The sequence below is a fragment of the Leptonychotes weddellii genome, chromosome X (genome assembly GCF_054177405.1).
Source record: "Leptonychotes weddellii isolate Sample4059 chromosome X, ASM5417740v2, whole genome shotgun sequence".
NCBI classification, from domain to species: domain Eukaryota; kingdom Metazoa; phylum Chordata; class Mammalia; order Carnivora; family Phocidae; genus Leptonychotes; species Leptonychotes weddellii.
In genome coordinates, this window is record NC_138385.1 from 17,086,388 (window position 1) to 17,101,515 (window position 15,128).

Below are 15,128 nucleotides of genomic sequence, written 5' to 3' on the forward strand. Positions count from 1 at the left end.
GCTCGGCGGGGAGTCTGCTTCTCCCTCTCCCACTCCCCGTTTGTGTTCCCTCTCTCGCTGTGTCTTTCTCTGTCAAATAAATAAATAAAATCTTTAAAAAAAAAAAAGAAAGTGAAAGAAGCCATCAACAAAATGAAAAGGCAGCCTACTGAATGGAAGAAGATTGCAAATGATATATCCAAGAAGAGGTTAATATCCAAAATATATAAAGAACTTACACAATTCAACATTAAAAACAAATAATCTGGTTAAAAAATAGGAAGAGCCTGGGACACCTGGGTGGCTCAGTCGGTTAAGCATCTGCCTTTGGCTCAGGTCATGATACCAGGGTCCTGGGATCAAGCCCCACATCGGGATTCCCTGCTCAGGGGGAGACTGCTTCTCCCTCTCCTTGTGCCCCCCTGCCCCCATTCGTGCTCTCTCTCAAATAAATAAATAAAAATCTTTTTTAAAAAGTGGGAAGAGGATCTAAATAGACATTTTTCCAAAGAAGACAAGCAGATGGCCAACAGACACATGAAAAATTGCTCAACAGGGGCACCTGAGTGGCTCAGTTGGTTAAGTGTCTGCCTTCAACTCAGATCTTGGGGTCCTGGGATGGAGCCCCATGTCAGGCTCCCCACTCAGTGGGGAGTCTGTTTCTCCCTCTGCCCACTGCCCTCCCCTCTCTGCTTCTCTCTCTCATGTTCTCTCTCTCTCTCAAATAAATAATACAATCTTTAAAAAAAATGCTCAACAAAACTAATCATCAGGGAAATGCAAATTAAAACTACAGTGAGATATTATCTGACACCTGTTATAAGGGCTAGTATCAAAAAGACAAGAAATAACAAGTGCTAGGAAGGATGCAGAGAAAAGGGAATCCTTGGGTACTGTTGGTAGGAATGTAAATCAGTGCATTCACTGTGGAAAACAGTATGGAGGTTACTCAAAAAATTAAAACTAGAAATACCATATAACCCAGTAATTCCATTATTAGGTATTTACTCAAAGAGAATGAAAACACTAATTTAAAAAGATATGTGCACCCTTTTTTTGTAGCATTATTTACAATAGCCAAGATACGGAAGCAACCTAACTGTCCATTGATAAATGAATGGATAAAGATGTGATAGATATAATGGAATATTGACTCACCCATAGAAAAGGAATGAGATCTTGCCATTTGTGACAACATGGATGGACCTAGAAGGAGTATGCTAAGTGAAATAGGTCAGACAGAGAAAGATAAATGCCATATGATTTCACTTGTATGTGGAATCTAAAAAACAAAACAAATGAACAAAGAAAAAAGCAGAAACAAACCCATAAATACAGAGAATGAACTGGCCAGAGGGGAGGGGAGGGGGGAGGAGGATGGGCAAAATGGTTGAAAGGGAGTGAGTGGTACAGACTTCCAGTTATGGAATGTATAAGTCACAGGGATGAAATGTATACTATAGATGAAGGTAGCTGTACTTGTAGTAAGCATAGCATTTTTTTTTTTTTAAGATTTTATTTATTTACCTGACAGAGAGAGACACAGCGAGAGAGGGAACACAAGCAGGGGGAGGGGGAGAGGGAGAAGCAGGCCTCCCGCGGAGCAGGGAGCCCGATGCGGGGCTCGATCCCAGGACCCTGAGATCATGACCTGAGCCGAAGGCAGACGCTTAACGACTGAGCCACCCAGGCGCCCCGAGCATAGCATCTTATACAGAGTTGTTGATCACTATGTTGTGCACCTAAAAGTAATGTAATGTAATGTAATGTAATGTAAGTAATGTAAGTCCACTATACCTCAGTTAATTTTAAAAAGACACACTGAAGGGTGCCTGAGTGGCTTAGGCAGTTAAACATTGGACTCTTGATTTCGGCTCAGGTCATGATCTCAGGGTCATGAGATCGAGCCCCCCATTGGGCTCTGTGCTGGGCATGAAGTCTGCTTGGGATTCTCTCTCTCCCTCTCCCTCTACTCTTCCCTGAAACCCCTCTCTAAAAAAAAAAAAAAAAAAAAAAAGGCACACTGACACACTCCTCCACCTGAGGGCTTTAGAAGACCACAGTGTGGGGGTGGGAGGAGGAGAAGGAGATACAACAAGTAATACTGGCCTACTGGGATTCCTGGGGAAAAAATACCCTTATAGCCCACAAAGCCCTGGGTAGAGTAGGTGCCTAAAATGTGCTTACTGGCTGACGGAGTGGGTGGGGGAACGCGGGATTAGCCTTTATTTGGTTTAGTACGGTTGACATACAATATTACATTAGTTTCAGGTGTGCAACATAGTAACTCAGTGAGTTTATACATTATGCTATGTTGGCTATGAGTGTAGCTACTGTCTGTTACCATACATCACTATTACAATATCATTGGCTATATTCCTTATGCTGTGCCTTTTATTTCTGTGACTTAATCATTCCATAACTAGAAGCCCATATTTGAAGGTGGACATGGTAGAGGTGGTGGGGTGTATGATACCACTGGTTCCCTTCCCCCAATTGGCACCAGAGCCTACCAGACCCAAACTCAAAGTATTTAATGCTCTTCCTTGTTCTTTCTAATTCCACACTGTATAATTCACCATTGGAAGTTGCTACAATTTATGACACCATGATTAAAAACATGAACACCATTTCTGCTACTAACTAGCTCTGTGAGTTGCTTAACCTTTCTGAGCCTCACTTTACTTGTCTGCTTCAAAAAAAAATGGCTGTAAGATTAAATTTTAAAAACACATGTAAAATTCTTAGCTCAGTCCTGGCATGTGGTAAGCACTCAGCAGTACCTTTTGGTGCATTAGGGTCTATAGGCCAGTGGCTTTACACATACTATCTCTAATGATCTACACTCCTCGACTCCCTTTACATGTCCCACCAGCCTGGCCAGGCACCCAGTTACCCTTAGGGTGCCCTAGACTCCCCTTGTCCACCACTGCACTTCCCCGGAGTCCAGCCTCACTTCCTCTTTCTTTCCCTTCAAACTTAATCACCTGATTTCCTCTATCCTAGTCATTACTTCTTTTCTTTTCTCCACAAGGTGGCACCAGAGAATGCGAGGAGCCAAAATGCTGAGCAAAACTTTGAAGAGGCTTTTGAATTCTGAGAAATTTCCCGGAGAACCAAACAAGAAGTTCTTATGTGAGAAGAGGTTTTGTTTCTTGTGTTTGAAGCCTGCCCCAAACCAGACTGCATGGACCTTCAGCCCATAAGCCAAGTTACAGCCCTGCCCATACTTTTCTTTCATCCTTCCCTATCCAGCATTTGGGCCAGGAGGCCTTTAAGACAAAGTGTGCCTCTGAAATCTCAAAAAGTTCTCTAAATCCTCTTAATCCCCTCTGCCAGGAAACAGCTGCTCCACCCACACTTCTAACCTCTCCCTGTTTCCCCAAAGTCACTCACTGGTACTTCCTGGAAGATGTCCCACTGAGGGGCAGGTCAATGAGGTGGGGAGTAGCAGAAGGGAAGATACACAGCTGTGGTTGGTTAGATTTTCAAGTCACCTTGACTCGGGAATCCTAAAAATTCTGCAGTTTGAGCATTTTATCTTATACACTAGAACATTATTGGAACAAAATGTTATCCAAAGGGGCACCTGGGTGGCTCAGTTGGTTAAGTGTCTGCCTTCGGCTCAGGTCACGATCCCAGGGTCCTAGGATCTAGTCCTGCATCTGGCTCCTTGCTCAGCAGGGAGTCTGCTTCTCCCTCTGCCTCTGTGGCCACTCCGCCTGCTTGTGCTTTCTCTCTCTCTGTCAAATAAATAAAATCTTTTAAAAAATGTGATCCAAAGATAAGACAGATCATTAGTGGGGTTCAGGGTGGAGAGAGAGAATCAAGAATTAGCCCTGAGAAAAAGAGGTGGATAGAGAATTCTTAAAATGCTTCAGTTTCTACAGCTGTAAAATGGTGACCATAATAGTTGCTATTACATAAGGTTCTTATAAATAATATAAGAGTTACTCCTTGTAAAGTACTTGTAACAATACCTGGCATGTAGAAAGTACTATTTTAATTTTATTTTTTAAGATTTATTTATTTATTTGAGAGAGAGAGTGAGGGCAGAGGGAGAAGGGGAGAGAGAAAATCTCAAGCAGGCTCCCCGCTGAGCACAGAGCCCTTCGTGGGGCGAGATCTCACAACCCTGAGATCATGACATGAGCCAAAATCTAGAGTTGGACGCTTAACCGACTGAGCCACCCAGGGGCCCCAGAAAGTGCTATTTTAATTTATAGAATTGTAGTACTACGATTATCTTATTATTACCAGTCCTTTGTCACACTGAAGTCCTCCAGAGAGGTGGCTTTAGGAGGCTTTAGGAACCAGGAACCTTTTCCTGGTTCTCAGTTACTTCAGTGACTTCAGATTCCTATGCACCCTGAACTCTTTCTGATACACCACAGGATCTATGACATCCTCTTCTAAAATGTCCTTGTTGATGAACCCCCACTTTTAGCTAAAATCAATGGGCAGCAACAGAGCTGTGGATGAATAAGCAAAGAGATGTCTCAAAAAGCCAACATATGGCCTATTGGTGGGACCTGCCCATTGGTAGATGTCAGAGTGAGGAATTTTTAGCACCAACAAGAGACCTAGAACCTTCTCCCTGATCCCACTCCACCTCCCCCACCCCATTCTTTCCTGGTTAGTAACTCTAGCCATTGGACTCTGCAGCAGCTTCCCATGCTGGCCTGAAGGATTCTTTCCTCACCCCACCGTACCATGTCATCATGCTCTGCTTTCTGTGACTTGATTGTTTATTTCTAGGAGGTTGAGAAATGTGAAATATTTGAAGTCATACAGTAAAAACCATCATCTTACAGAAAATGCTTCAACCAAGAGATGGGAGGACACTTGCTTAAAGTCACAATGCCGGTGTGTTCATTTCTTCCCAAAGACTCTAGGCTCCTTGAGGGCAGGGACCATGATTTCTGCTTGATTAGTATTTCTCTCTATATAGTGTCTTATATGGTGGAAGGCCAATGATATCATAGAAATAGAACTTGTCGTAAAGTCAGAAAACTTGGGTTGTGAGCAGATATCACTTACTAACTGCATGTCCTAGGTTGAGTCACCATGCTCCTTAAACTTAGTTTCTGCCTTTATAATATGGGGTTAATCATCCCTGTTTTACCTTCCTTACAGAGCATGGTCAGGATGAAGAGGATGGGCACAGATGTTTCTTATAATCCAGGAAGTGTCAGCCAAACTGAGGCACTTAATAGGTCTGAGCTAGGCATGAAGAAGCTACCAAATAAATGTTCTCTAAATGAATGGAAGTCTTCTTCTGCCATAGGGCCACCAGCAAAGTGGCCAAGACCTCAAAAGGCAAGGGTACAGGCAAGGTGTCCAGTCTTGGATAACTGTCTCCCTTTACTATCTTGGAAAAGGGATACAAGAGCAATACCCCCACCTCCAGTTTTCCTGGGACACAGGGCCCATTGTCCCAAATCTACCCTTACTGCCTTTCATGCCATCTACAACCCTTTCCACCTTTTCAGCTTTCTGTAAATCCTTCTTAGGGAATGAGGTTACAGGTTTCAACAAAAACTCCCAATCATAGTAGCCCCCCTGGAATTGGTCCCTCCCACCTCTTCACAATTTACTAGCATGCACTAAGGGCAACTGCACTGCACAATTCTGGGGTGGGGGGGCGACCGGCACCATGATCCTTGCCATTATCATTGTGGGCTATGTGACTAGCGCCCTCTGGTGAGCAACTCCAGGAATACAATGTGACTGGTGCCCCCTGCGTGTACTCTATTCCTATGTCTATGCCCATACACAGGCTATTTCCTTTCCTTGGAATGTCCTATTCCCATTTTTTCTACCCATTCAAATCCTCCCCATCCACTGAGGTCCTATTCAATGTCTAACACCACAAAGCTCTCCCTGATTTCCCTAGCCGAAGTTGACCTCTTGTTTCTAGGAACATCTGACATGTCAAAAGTGCTGTCCTAATTTATCTAACTGTAGCACTAATCCTTCTTTTTAAAGATTTTATTTATTCATTTGAGAGAGAGAGCACAAGCAGGAGGAGAGGCAGAGGGAAAGGGAGAAGCAGACTCTCTGCTGAGCCAGGAGCCCAATGTGGGGCTCGATCCCAGGACCTGGAGATCATGACCTGAGCTGAAGGCAGACACCCAAACATATGAGCCACCCAGGCGCCCCTACACTTATTATTAGCAGTCTTTGATCACGCTGAAGCCCTCTGGACAAGGTGCTAACCCTTTCCTGACTCTCAGTCACTTCAATCTCTCAAGATTCCTATTTACTACTTGCCCTTAAAGTCATCAACCCACAATTTAACATGTTTAAATGTTCAAAAACTAATGATGTAATGTATGGTGATTAACATAACATAATAATAAAAATAAATGTTCTCTAGTTTGTTCATGTGCTTTAGTCTTCTCTCCTTAACTGTTTTTGTTTGTTTTTTTTTAAGATTTTGTTTATTTATTTGACAGAGTACAAGCTGGGGGAGTGGCAGGCAGGGGCAGAGGGAGAAGCAGGCTCTCTGCCGGGCAGGGGGAGCCTGATATGGGACTCTATCCCAGGACCCCGGGATCATGACCCGAGCTGAAGGCAGTTGCTTAACCAACTGAGCCACCCAGGCACCCTCCTTAACTGTTAAGTACTAGAGGGCTGAGACCATATCTTAGATTCCTCCTGGTATAGTGATTAACATAAATGTTACAGTAATAATAAGAGGTACTATTTATTGAGCACTTGCAATGGGTGAGGCACATCAAATGAGACATGCTTTAAATAAATATATGTCATTCAATCTTCATGGCAACCTCGTGAGGAAGGTACTGTTCATCATTTTTCACAGATGAGAAAATTGAGGTTGAGAGAGGCAAGCTGACCTGCCTAAGCCTAGAGCCACTCACTAGCAGCCTGCCCGCAGTGGTCATGCTAAACAATTATCCTCCTATTTCTCAAAATGTGTTCCGCATCAACCACCTACATTAGAATCATTTCAGGTGCACACAACAAATAGTTACATGCTCCCTCAAGCTGAGCTGAATCAGAATCTCTGAGGATAGGCTCCAGCAATATTGGAGGTTTTATCCAGGTAGTGGACATTAGACTGAAGTTTGAGAACCCATGTACTATACTTAACAGGGGTGTGCTAGCTGACACAGAATCATGCATGTAAATACATACCTGTGCATGCACATAAATAAAAACATACCCATCAACACATATTTTACACCAGAGTGGTCTTTAGGGATCAGTGAGGGAACATTTCCATCGAGTCTGCTTTTCCAGCCAAATCATCACATCATGAAATTCTCATAATGAATTCCACATTCCCGCCTCCACAGGAAAAATGGGTATGAAAATATCTTGGCTTTGCTGGATCCTGGCAGTGGAGGGTGACTGGCTGGCTGGCTACCCCGACTCATAGTTCATCCAACCCCCTTCCCACCCCACACACTGTCTGTGTAGTCTGTCCATGAAGTTATGCCATAAGCCAATTTCTAAAGAAGATGAAGGTGCAAAAGAGACATAATGTATATCAGAGTCTTTGCTTGGCTAATTCTTAGCTGTGTGGACTTGAACATATAATCTTTCTTGCTTCAGTTTCTTTATCTGTAAAACTGAGACAATAATAATAGTAGTACCCATTTTACAAGATTTTATGAAGGTTAAATGAGCCAATACATCTAAAGAGCTTGAATTCTAAGTCTTAAAACAAGAACTTGCCAAGTTGTACTCAATGTTAGTATAGCAGTAGTAGTTATCAGGTTTTGAGCTTAGCATCCAGACCTTGATTCCAGCTGGATTACAAGTAGGTCCCTAGATAGTGAACCCTAGAGAGCTTGTTAATATGGTGTGGGAGAATATTATTTTAAATATAACCTGGGATGGGAGAAAAAAATAAAGCTTAGCACTTCCTCCTGTGTCATACTAATATAACTTAACATTATTTATTTTATGATACCCAGCTTTACTGCAAAAAAAAAAAATTCAGTGGACCCATTCCCTGGCCCTGGCAGATGTTGCCAGTGAAGAGATAAAGTGAGAAAGGTGGCATCAGAATGAGACAGCAAAGGAAGAAAGGATGTACTTGTCCAAAATTCTTCATATAGAATCCTTAAGGTCAGGTGTTTTCTGAAATTCATAATTTGGAGGTATTTTAGACAGGTAATATGGTGAATACATGTTATATTATATAACCCCCTTGGTAGGTGTTTCAAACAGGTTAGTATTTCAGAGTAAAATGGATAGTCACATGAATAGGTTAAAGACTATAAATAGGATCACATCAGTTTGGGTAAAGTTTTGCTGCCTAGTGAGTTTTGGTGGCAAACTAATGAAAACTTCAGGTTTTTACAAATTACTGAATTTGGGGATTACAGACAATGGATCATGGTCCATGGTTGGGTAGGTCAAAAATGAGAAAAAAGGAAAGTAGTTGAAATTTACTAATGGGGCCATTTGGAAGGCTCCTTAGTTGTGGATTGGAGGCCCATTTTGCACTTTCTCCAGCCAGAGATTGCACTCTTCCTCCAGCCTGGTGTCCCCAAAGTGCATATGACTTTGAGTGTAGGGCTGCAGATCAGCCTTAAGGCAAAATTATTCCTGCTATATACATGCAGAGAACATGATCTTGGGATGGCAGCACCTCATACACCAGGGCCAAGTGTTGGCCACGGGTGGCATCAGGAAGCCAAGGACTAGAACAGAGCAGCTCTGGTTTGCTTTTTTAATGTATTGAGTTCATGCACAATATTTTATCTGGAGAAAGGGTACTACATTGTAGCCAAAGAATATGTCAACCATACGATTGAAAAGTACATTGAATTGTATAATTGAAATTTTCTAAGAGAGTAGAACTTAAATGTTCTCACCAAGAAAAAGAGAAGAAAAGAAAAGAAATACAAACATGTTAAGTAGTAAATGTGTTAACTCAATGGGGGGGCAACCTCTCACAATGTACATGTATATCAAGCCATCACATCATACACTTTAAATATCATACAATTTTATTTATCAAGTATACCTCAATAAAGCTGAAAAAAGCAGGCCTCTGATTTTATTCTATTTTGAGTTTGTTGAGTTCTTGGATGCATGGATTTGTGTATTTCATCAAATGAGGGACGATTTTGGCCATTATTTCCTCAAATATTCTTTCTGCTCCCTTTTCTCTTTTTTCTCCTTCTAGGACTCCCATTATAATTATGTTGGCCTACTTGACAGTGTTCCATAGGCCCAATAGGAGTTTACCCTGCCATATGAAAGGCAGAAAGATAACCAATCCTTCTTGACCTCAGCATACAAACTTCCTAGGAGAAGATGTGGATGCCTGATACAATGCAGATAAACCAAGTCAAGAACAGGCTGTGGAAATTATGGAAAGTTGGCTTCAAGTTCCCTTAGAAATACTGTTTGCAAGGCTGGTCCTTGGGCAGAGAAAAAAGTATGGAGGCCTATGTCAGTGATCATCTACCTTTTTCCTATCCCCTTACAATTCATACATACAACACACCATCAGTAATTTTCATTTTGCACTCAGGGAGGGATTCTCATGGAGGGGGTGCCCTACAGCAACATGTACCCCCATGGGGCTTGTTGTATACCCCCTTGTGGGTACTCTCAATCCCTCACAGGTTCAAGTCACTGTTGTAAATGACATAGTGGAAGCCAAACATGTTCCCACCACTAAATCCTTCCCTACATCAGCCTGCACCAAAGTCCAAAATGTCCATCAAAAGTCATTCCTGGAGGCTAAGGTATTTTGAGGCAGCAAGATAAACCAGGGAAAAAAACTTCCACCGAGGGTCAGACATATTTGGGTTCTAATCTCAGCTCTGCCCCTTATTAGCTGTGTGACTTTAAGAAAATCACCTAACCTTTCTGAACATGTTTCCTCAACTGTAAAAAGGGGATAAGAAGAAGAACCACTTTACAGAGTTATGAGAATTAAACGGGACAAAGTTTATAAAGTCAAGGGGCAAAGGTGAGATGTAAATCTTACAAGCTTACTACAGGCAAAGTGGTGGCATGCAAACAGAATGGGAGATTGAAATAAGATAAAACTGGATTCAAAATGTGGCTCTGCTTTTACTAGCCGTGTGACCCTTTTGAGGTTTTAAATTAGCGTAACTTGTCTTCCTTGTCTGTGTAATGGGGATAAGAAGACTTATCATAAAGGACTGTCGTGAAGGCCCAGTGGGAGAATACAAGTAAAATCAAACCTATGTACATACATTCCACAAATATTTATTGAACATACAGGGAGTATGACACAATGGAGATCAGTATAGCATGGGGAAAGGTGGGGGAGTACTTGAGAAAGGGTGCTCGGGAAAGCCCGTTGCTGGCACAAAGAATGTGACAGAAGAGCTCAGCAAACGGGAGTTCCCATCCTTTGTGAAGTTTTCCAAACTTCGAAGTTTTCCAACTTCGACCCAGACAACTTATAAAAGTTTCTCTTCTTTAAGAAGCATGTATTCACTTTCTTGGGGGTACCAGCTCCCTATTTGCCAGTTCTTTCCTTTCCCCTCAGTCTCCTGTGTTTGCCCTGCCCCTTCTCACCTAAAATTCTGAGATATCAAGGAAATCGCTGGTCTTGATTCAGCAGTCAGCCTCTTGCCCTGATTCCTTCCCTGTATCATGCGTATTTTGTCTGTAGGAATCTTCCTTTCTTTTAACCTTTTTTATGACAACTTTATTCACATATAATTAACAAACTGCTATCACTCCACATCTTAAGCAGCTGGTCTCTTAAGTCTGCTCATAGACCAAGCTGCAAACCCTGAATGCAGTTCCTTTGCTTAACCTTGGGCACCAATGAAACACCTAACCCAAGACATACCCTGAGTGCCTCACTTTGGACTTGGAGTCTTAACCCTAATTTCACACCAAGCCTTTAGCCCTAGCCCCACAGGGAGACCTTAATTCTATCCATAAACTGATCCCCTTTCTGGACTTAACACTTGAGGCTTTAACCCTGATTCAATGGAGTCCTTGGGTCTAGTCACATACTCATTGTCTATGCCTGATCCAAGAGTAAGTACCTATGACTGGTATCTGACTGAGTCTCTAGCTTTGATCTCCTATTGAACCATAACTACAGAAACTGATAAGCCCTCTCATGATACAGAGATCCAACCTATCATCACAGGCTGAGTCTCAAGCCTGATCTACAGACTGTGACCTAACTCTGGGATATACTTAATATCCTACACTGGCCACAAAATGAGTGCTCAGCATAGATACTGACAGAGCTTTAACCCTGACCACAGACTGAGGCTCACAGCCTGAGATTTGATCTTGGAAACCAACCCAGCTACAATTTCCACAGACTTAGCACTAATCAGAAAATGACCCCAACACTGGCAAGAGAATGACTACTAAACTTGGCTTCATACAGAGACTAAAACATGTACAGAGACTGAACTTTAAACTTGGCCAAAGACTGTGCCTTAATCCTGGCCAAGAAGTGAAACCAAATCGACCACAAAACTTGAGGATATATTCTGACCACATCATATGCCTTAATCCTGCCCACAGAACCCTGAACATAGCCACAGCCTGAGACTTAACTCTGTTCAAAGCCCAAATTATGAACCTGGCCAGAAACTGGGTTCATAAATCTGACCACAGAATAATCCACTGAACCTGAGACAGACTGAGTCTCATCCCTGGCCACAGATTTGGCCCCTAAATCTTATACCTTCTATCTTCTTAAACTGAGTCTCTGGTCACAGACTGAATTCTTAACTCTCATCACAGACTGAGCCCATAAGCCTAACCTCCAACCTGAGTTTTCACCCTGAAAATAGAACTGATCCTCCCCAAATGGTTAATGGCTGAGCCTGAATCTTTGACATGGACTAAACCCTATCTCTGGCTAAATGCCAGCCCCAGACTGAATCCAAGCGCAGCTTTAACCTTAACTCTAGCCACAGACAGATTCCCAATAGGAGGCACTGAACTGCATGCTAACCCTGGGCTAGGACTGAACCCAAGTCTTGAACATGAATTAAGGACAAAATGAAACAAATACTTTTCATATTTGTGTGAAACCTAGCAAGAGATTTAAGCTTAACCCTGAGCACAGAGCACAGATGCAACTCACCAAGGCCAAGATCTGAGCCCTATTCCTGGCCACATACTGAGCACCACTCTGGGATGAAGAATGTAAGTCTTGTCCACAATCTGAGACCCAAAGTCTGAACCCTATGCCTGGCTAAAGAACAATTCCTCACACTGCAAGGTTGATTCAAAACCCTCCTTGTATTATTAGGCCTAATAACAGGCTGAGACTGAGCACTAACCTTTGTCACAGACTGAGCCTTAAACCCATAAACAAAGTTCACTATATTAGTGGCCACAGAATGTGTCCTAGCACTAGCTTGAGGTTGAGCAACCAGCCTGGCCACAAACCTAATCCTAAATTGGGAGAGATACACCCATGACACTGGGCACAGTAGAGGCACTAAAAATTAGCACAGACTGAACTCTACTACTGATACCAGGATACCTGCTACTCTAGCCAGAGTCTAAATCCCAAACTGACAACAGGACATGAACACTCTGAACTCAAACCCTGGCAACAGCCTGAGCCTCTAAACCTGAACACAAGCTGGATCCTATGTATTGCCTATTCTCACACTAACCTTATTTGTAGACTGACATGTAACATCAACAACCTATATGAGAAACGTGTTTACACTCAGCCCTAAAACCTTCTTCATAGTAAGCCTTAATCTGGCCACAGGTAACCCCTAAACTCTGGTAAAAGCTTAATCAGATACAAAAATCAGTTGCATCCCTCTATATTAACAATGAAATATCTGGAAATAAAATTTAGGAAACATCCCATTTGTAAAAGCATCAAAATAATAAAATCCATACAAATAAACTTAATCCAAGAGGTGAAAGACCTATACACTGAAAACTATAAAAACACTGATGAATTAACATAAGAATAAAAATAAATAAATAAATAAATAAACACTGATGAAAGAAATTAAAGCATATCAAATAAATAGGGAAACATCTCTGGCTCATGGATTGACGAATTAATATTGTCAAAATGTCCATACTACCCAAAGTGATCTACAGATCCAATGCAATCCCTATCAAAATCCCAATGGCATTTTAAGCAGAAATTTTAACAACAATCATAAAATTCATAGGGAACTAAACAGACAGTTCTCCAAATGGTCTTATACAAATGGCCAACAGGTATATTATGGGCAACTAATGAATCACTGAACACTACATCAAAAAATTAAAAATCAAACTACCCTATAATTCAGCAGTCTCATTTCTGGGTATATATCCAAAGGAAATGCAATCAGTATCTCAAAAATAAATTAACATGCCAATGTTCACTGAAGCATTATTCACAATAGCTAAGATATAGAAACAACCTAAATGTCCATCAACAGATGAATGGATAAAGAAAATGTGGTCTAAAAATACAATGGAATATCATTCAGCTTTTTAAAAAGAAGGAAATTCTACCATTTGTGACAACGCAGATGAATGTAGAAGACACTATGCTAAGTAAAAAAGCCAGTCACTGAAGGACAAATATTGCATAGTTCCACTTTTATAAGGATTCTAAAATAGTCAAACTCAAAGAAGCAGAGAGTGGAATGGTGATTGCCAGGGGCTGGGGGGAGTGAGTATAATGTTTCAATTTTATAAGATGAATAAGTTCTAGATATCTGCTCCACAGCATAGTGCCTATAGTTAAAAGTACAGTATTGTGTACTTTAAAATATGTTAAGAGGATAGATCTCACGTTAAACGTTCTTATCACAAAACACACACACACACATACACACAAACAAGAAAATTTCTGAAGGTGATGGATATGTCAGGGCCTTGATTGGGGTGATGGTATTATGGGTACAGACATATGTCCAAGCTCATTGAAAGGTATACATTAAATATGCAGAATTTTTGTGTATCAATTATACCTCAATAAAGCTTTAAAAAAATGGAAGGGCCATTGCCCATGATTTTTGTTCCTTTGACCAGGAAAATAAATTTTTCCATAAATCAAACCACATTTCCTTTTGTGCCTCATTGATATAAAAAAATAGCACCTGAGAAAAAGTAGTGTTAGCTTTTAGAGTCTGTATTTTGAGGAGTATAAGGCAAGGGGATATTTTAAAGGTATTGAGCTAACCAATCAACAGTATTACCACAGCAAACTAATACTATTATTAAAGAATCTATCTAAAAATATTTGATAAGTCATCCCAAGACTCAATCCAGCTACTGATCATTATAAGCCTCCTTCAAGTATCTAAATAAGCAAAAACTACATATATTGTGTATGAAATAATACTGGAATTACATCAACCAGAATGTTAATAGACAAATAAAAGCTTGATCAGATGGCACTAACAGCAGCACTCAGGGAACAGAAACTCTACACAGAGTCAAAACAGGACCACTACCTGCAGAATCAACTCTGACATAGGTCAAGTGGAAGTGCTAACACAGGTCACTAAGTGAGCTGTGCTCTAGCCACAGAATAAGGTACAACATTGGCCACTGCATGAGTTAGCTCCACAGACCATTCCTGAGAGGGGCTATCAATGAAGACAGAACACTGACACTGGCTAAAGCCAGAAATTATACCTTGGACTTACCCAAATCCTGTTCATATGCATAGTTGAAATCCTGGCCACAATCTCTACACTCATATTATCCATGGATGAAATGCTGTCATTGATCTGAGACACAACTCCAGGGCACATCACAGGTAATGACCTAAAATGACAAAAGATTGAATATTAAATTGGCACACTGTCTGTGCCTTAACACTAACCACAGACTGAGCCTAATGCTGGACCAAGAATAAACATTAGCCGTGAACACTAATTGTCACTTTACCCAATAAAAGACTGAACATAAGTCCTATTCATATTCTTATTTAGCCTTTTCCAAGGCAACAAGATCAGCATGAACAGCAGCCTCTGGCAGAGCCATAACTGGTCTTTGTTGATTTCCAAGCCTAGAAATACAAGTGATTTCAACACTGACCAAAAAACTAAAGTCAAACCTTGAGCTGAGCCCTATCCCTGGTTGTGGTCCGTCTAAGGCTGGCCCACAGACAGCTCTGACACTAATTTTAGAATGAGGCCTCTTCCTACATACAGACTAAATCTTTTTTTTTT

The 15,128-nt window shown here is 41.4% G+C and overlaps 1 long non-coding RNA gene across 1 annotated transcript in view; it reads right to left on the reverse strand.

Moving 5' to 3' along the window:
* Nucleotides 1-14,386: 14,386 nt before the first annotated feature.
* The window catches only part of LOC145717945 (uncharacterized), a 3,601-nt gene continuing 2,859 nt past the window's right edge, over nt 14,387-15,128 (reverse strand). Inside the window, exon 3 of the long non-coding RNA XR_014141478.1 lies at nt 14,387-14,721. This is a non-coding gene — a long non-coding RNA (uncharacterized LOC145717945). The remainder of the gene's footprint in view (nt 14,722-15,128) is intronic.